The sequence below is a fragment of the Colobus angolensis genome, unplaced genomic scaffold (assembly GCF_000951035.1).
Source record: "Colobus angolensis palliatus isolate OR3802 unplaced genomic scaffold, Cang.pa_1.0 Scaffold48, whole genome shotgun sequence".
NCBI lineage: Eukaryota > Metazoa > Chordata > Mammalia > Primates > Cercopithecidae > Colobus > Colobus angolensis.
In genome coordinates, this window is record NW_012118265.1 from 14302907 (window position 1) to 14309411 (window position 6505).

A 6505-nucleotide genomic window follows, 5' to 3' on the forward strand; every position below is an offset into this window, starting at 1 on the left:
CAATTTGGCTGAAGTATGTGGGAGAAAGCAGGCTTTCAGGTGACTGTTAAATAAGGGGAATAGGAAGCCTTCCCCAATTTGTGTGATGTGGTTTGGATTATGGCACATAGAGGTACAAGAGGAATTTTGTAAGCAAAATGTTATTTTGATATGGAACACAGGGGTTTACTTGGATGCAATGTTTGACTACGTAAGTCGGCAGAAACAGTAAGAGGTTCCATTTATTCCGCATGTACTTTATGTTAGGCACTGTTAAGCATTTCAAAGGCTTAGAGAGAATTAAGTTAGCCTCCATAATTATTAAGTGGAGAAACCGGAGTTCAAACCCAGACCTAAGTGACTCCACAGTCCATGTTCCTTTAACCCCTATACTCTAAGGCCTTTTAAGAGCCTGTATTAATTAAAAGTGACACTCATGTGCAAAAGAAGCAATGATAAACCAAGAGAGTGGTACTCGAAGTATGGTCCATGGGCCCCTATGTGGGTCTGAGACCTTTACAGAGAGTAGACAGGGTCAAAACTATTTTCCTAATGATACTACTAATACTTAAAAAAAAAAAAAAAGTGTATTAACATTTGAATTGATGCCATAGAGGTAAGACTGCTGGTGCTTTAGAATGAATTAAGGCAATGACATCAAGATGCAATAGTAGTCACTGTATTTCACAGCTAAAATTTTTTTAAAAGTCAGCTCACTTAAGAATATCCTTGAGGAAACAGTAAAAAATGATTACTTTTATTAAACGTTGGCCTTTTCTAATTGGTGAAAAAAATGGAGATTATATATAAGCCACTTCTGCAGCATACCAACTTCTACTGAAGGAAGACTGTCTCAAGGAAAAAGTACTTGTGCAACTGAGTTGCGAACTGACTTAGCCACTTTTTTCATGGAACACTATTTTTACTTGAAAAGACGACTGACAGACAAATTATGGTTATTCAGACTTAATGGCTGGAAGATGTTTTCACAAAAATGAGCAAAGTGTGTCTAGGGCTTCAAGGATAACCATTTACAGCATTTATTGCTAATGATAAAATTTCAGCTTCCTCTGAACTTGTCCCAAAGGCATGGTAAAAAAAAAGAAAAAAAAAAATTGAGCTTCCAAGGGAAAGTTAGAATTTTAGAAAACTTGTATCCACTACTGTGAACCTGACAGATTCTCAATACTTAAGATTTTTCTGAATTGTGTGGTTAACAATCATGAATTTTTTATTGAATAAAAATATGTTAGCATTTGGAAGATCTGCATAACTCAAGACATAATATTTTCCAAATAATCCAATGCATGGTGTTACAAAAAGTATCAGTAAAAGATGGGTAAAAGTTACATCTGAAATGCAAGACAGACCAATAGATTTTAATGTAACAGTGTAAGAAAAGTTCACTCATATGGCTTTAGGTTCTACATTGCAACTAATCTTTAAGAAACTACCTCTTGTGGAATTACGGTGCAGTATCACTTAATCTCCATAATTATCCTGAAAAGCCTATGAAAACACACATACCTTCCTTCTTCAACTGCCTGTCTGTGTGAAGGTGAATATTCTTCACACACTTAGACCAAAACATGTATTACAAAAGACTGACTGCAGAAATAGATGAGAATTCAGTTGTCTTAAGTCAAACATTAAGACCTGAAAAAAAGGTTCAACATGGCCATTCTTCTCACTACATATTTTTGGTTTTGAAAAATGTCCTTATTTTATAGGTGCCAATATAAAGATAGTTCTCATATTAACTATAGAAAAAGGAAGAACTCCAATGCTGTCTTTTACCAAACCTAAATGAAAAGCACAGAAAACTGTTTTCTAGTGCTTGAAAGTCCACAAGTGACACACAATTTCCAAAGAACCCTCTGAGAAAAAAAGAAAACATTTACTGAATACCTATTATACCGCACGGACTATGCTCAGTGCTTTCACATAAAACCTTTTCATCAAATTTGAGACCAGCACTAAGGCTGAAAGAAGTCAAATGGAGTAAATATGGTATACACAAAAAGAACAGACTCTGACACACCTGAATTAAAATCATTCCCTTGAATGTTATCTTATTAAATCAAAAGCACAAGTTTCTTCTTTAAAATTTCTTCTTTAAATTCAGTATTTATAAGATTGAGAGAAATGTGAATACAGTTAAAAGCATATACAGTGGGTGCTTAAAAAGTTCCCTTCAGTCATACTTCTCTCTTCTGTTCCAAAACTAAAACAGCGAGTAAGTACCAAAATCAACAATCAAGGTTAAATTTGATGACATGCTTTTGTTTCATTCATCACTACAGGCCTCAAATAGATGAATGCTGCTCCAGAAAACATTTAAAAATATCTTAAGGACCCACAACCACTATCAGGTATTAGAAATCAATGTTTAAAAACTACCTATGCATTTTTTTTTTCTAAAATAACTTCATTCTTTGAAATCTAAATCACTCCTACAATTCTTCCCAATCTTGTATATTCATTTGACATATTAGTGACTATGAAAAATAAGGGCATCTTGGTATCTCCAAGAAAACTATCAGTGAAGCAATTCTCAAACTGGCTACCTTGTAAACCAGCAAAGTTGGCAGGAAGCACCAAAACAATCATTTAATTCCTAACTATATTTCTATCAGATATTTCATACTGTCACATGCTTGGACTATTATGTGAAAAATTAGACAGTAGTTATTTTAAGTATAGTAAATATGTTCCAAGATTGGTGGTGAGAGAGATCAGTCTCTAAAAGTTAACAAGACTTAATACCTTAACAATGCTTTTCACTCTGTACACTTTAACAAATCACCAAGGCTCTTTCAAAACAACAAAAGAGCTGATCAATTAAACTCTTGCCAACCAAGCACCTTTTTTAAAAAAGTTCAAGCTGACTTTATACTTTGTGTTTGTGTGGGTAATCACAAGTTTCTAATTATGTAGCATTTTAATATTCTTTTATATTTAAGGTAAGTTGTTTTCTTAAAGTTGTGTTTTTAAAAGATCTAGTTATATTTTATGCTCTATTTGAACCCAGACACTCAGAACTTTCATAAAAAGTATGCAAGTTTATTAGGAAATCTACCAGAAAATTCCCTTCTACTTTAAAAAACATAAACTATATGAGCTTAATTTACTTTATCCTGACAAATTTTTTATTTCAAGTTTGGTCACTACCCATTTCCTGTGTTGCACTGCATACCCTCTTTTCTATGGTTACTATTCTCAAACTAAGACTGGGGATCTTCAACCACACTGTAAGAAGCAGCCATGCCATGGTGGGTATCATCTGATAGTTCTGGAAAATTATTTTAAATGGTTACTCAACATATGCCTTCTTTGATGCTTTTGTCCTTCAAGAAACTTAACATGACCATATTTTAGAGGAGCCAGAATGGTAGGAACAAATATCAGATTGAAATCTATGAATAACTTTCAACTCCAACACTCAGAAATTAAAACTTTAAAAGGATCACTAATCTGGTGTGTCTAAACTGCCCTTCAATGAGCAACTACATGTCTCTGTATTAAAACCTTTTTCTATTTTGTTCAGTGTAACAAGTTATACAAGTAGAGAGAAAAAACAGCCACTGAAAATAAGGGAGTAAGAGAATCAATTATACTGAATCCTATTAAATCCCTTCCCTCCCCCCAAACAGAAAAGCTGAAGGTGATAAAACGCTCAGAGAATTGCCAGGCATCTTCCTAACATTACCTATTAATCTTCACAACACTCATGAAGCAGATGTCAAGTACCTCTAGTTTTACAGATGAAAGAACCATAAGACTAAGCGATTTCCCCCAAGGTCATACACAAAGTTAGAGATCAAATTAAACTAAACTCTAGGACTTTGTACTCTTCATCATTTCTAATCAAATAAACTGTTAGATCAAAATATGCTACAATTACCTCTCCCAGCTGTTCCAGTAAGGTAGCCACTAGCCACATGTGGCTATTAAGCACTTGAAATGCAGCTAGTCCAACTGGAAGTATGCCATAACTGTAAAATACAAACTGGATTTTGGACGTATGAAAGGAATAATATGAAACGTCTCAATTATTTTACACAAATTAGTTGTTGCAATGGTATTTTGGATATACTGGATTAAATTAAATTCACTGGACAGCACTGGCCCATACTTCTTTCCAAAGACTTCCCATGAAATAGATGTCATCACAAGATCCAAATCAAAAAGCAATTATTTTCTTAGAATTTGCTGTATTCTACACACATTATGTAATGCAATGTAGTAACCATATCTAAAGGGTGATAAGTGTTTAGAGAGATGCGGCATATATGTAAGTAACAAATACACAAAATAGACCACTGTAGTGTTCTCTAAACATAAAAAAGAATGTTTCTATCTCATTACAAGTATGTGAGATTTTCAGTAAGTCACAGTGTGGACAAAGTAGGACTTTCCATTAGAGTCATATGTTATTTCCTTAGGTGGAAAAGTGAAAATATGCCTACCCCTAATATATGCAAAAGGATATCAAAGTCACCAGAGGACAACCATAAGGCACTATGAATTTCTAAACAAACAAACAAAAAACCCTCGTTAATGTCAATGTATACTTGTTTTTTGAAAGTCACACATCACAATATTCTTCTAATACAGCCTCAGCACTTAATCTGATTTTGACTAAAGTGCTAAAAGATATGAGGTAGAAGGAAACATCAATTTAAAAAATAAAGATAACTTCAGAAAGTCTGGCAATTCCACCAAAGGTTGAACGTAAGTTTCCATATGATCTAGCAATTCTATTCCTAGGCATATAGCCAAGAGAAATAAAACATACGTCCACACAAAAATGTTCTTAGCAGTATTATGTAAAATAGCTAAAAAAGTGGAAACAATGAAAATGTTCATTAACTGATGAATGGATAAATAAATTGTGGTATATCGATGAGCTGGAGGATCATTAGGTCATAAGGAGGAATGAAACACTGATACAATCTTGTTACGACATGGATAAACCTTGAAAACATTACACTATGTGAAAGAAGTCAGTTACAAAAGAGCACAAATTGTACAATTCCATTTATATGGAATGTCCAGGATAGGCAAATCTAAGAAGACAAAAAACTGGTTGCCTGGGGCTGGGGTAGTTGGGAATTGGAGAGTGACTGTTAATGAGTACAGGTTTCTTTTTGGCGTGGTGAAAATGTTCTAAGATTGATTGTGGTGATGGCTGCAAAACTGCGAATACACTAAAAGCCACTTTAAGTGGGTGAATTGTATGGCATGTGAATTACATCTCAATGAAGCTGCTAGAAAAATGAAGCCAGAAATGTAGAGGAAAAAAGGGTTATAGGGATCTGTCAAGCACCTAATTGCTCTTTTTCTGGATTCTGTAATTTTGTGGTACTTATCGGTTTTTAAGTTTTATCATTTGTGATTTTTTCTCATTCTAAGTATTCATATTAGTAAAAAACATTTTCACCACCACAAGTAAATTCACTGAAAAATCACTGTTATTTAAGAAGCTCATTTTTATGGCATGCGAATTATCTCAATAAAGATGTGACATCCTTGCATTAAAAAAAGGGATCACAACGGTAATATGTTAACCTTAAAAGAACCACAGAATTAACAGCCCTGGACTCTTTGTAGTCCCTCAAATTATGAAATCCACTAAAACGCATAAACTACTTTAAAGATAATATTAACTGCTTTGTAAAAAGCCCAAAAAATATTTCAGTCAAGCAAACACTCAAGTTCAGAAATGTCATGGGAAGTTGAAGATTTCATTACGAAAACATACGGAGGAACAACATAAAAAATACTGCTTGACCACTTTCCCTAAAAGCTAAACTCGTAATTAAGATGCAGAAGGGAAGTATTAAAATAAATCTATTTATCTAAACTCTTAAAGCTGAAGGGAAGAAGTCTTCTATCAAAAATCTCAGTGGGGTGTGTGGGTATGCGTGTGTGAATGTATGTATTTAAACCATACGCCCCATGTAGACAATCTGGGGAACAGCTGTATCTAAGACAATGATTTTTTTTTTTCTTTTTTAAATAATCAAACGTGATGGTGCCATTCCCTAGCCCACCCCATCCCCCACTACCACCACCAGCAGGTGGAGGGAAAGGATACTGTAGACTAGAGGATGACAGCTTTGTATAACCCTTTGGACTTTATATGTAAGAATGCAGCTGGTGGTCTCCTCTCAGGAGGGGGTAAAGAGATTTGTGGACAAGCTGAAATAAGGGGTATCCTTTGCCTGGAAGAGGGCACACCGTGAGCCACATCTTGAATCAGCTATATCCAGAGTAAAACACAGGCCGCTGGAAGGCACTGTTAGCATCACCAGGATGGCCTCTCACGCCGGGGGTGTTTTTTTCAACGGAGAAGTTGTCCTGTAGTTTGGATATTGGGGGAGGCAGGGGTAAAGCGGGAGTCGGGAAGACCAGAAAAAATGCCTTTAAGTGGAGACGCCTCGGGCCTCGCTGAGGAAGTTCAGAGCCCCACTCGGTCGCCACACGCTTACCCTCCCACCCCCACCGCCCTCCTTCCCGCAGC

The 6505-nt window shown here is 35.4% G+C and overlaps 1 protein-coding gene across 1 annotated transcript in view; it reads right to left on the minus strand.

Moving 5' to 3' along the window:
- KPNA4 (karyopherin alpha 4 (importin alpha 3)) overlaps positions 1-6505 on the minus strand; it is a 59949-nt gene that overhangs the window by 52655 nt on the left and 789 nt on the right. The window lies entirely within an intron of this gene.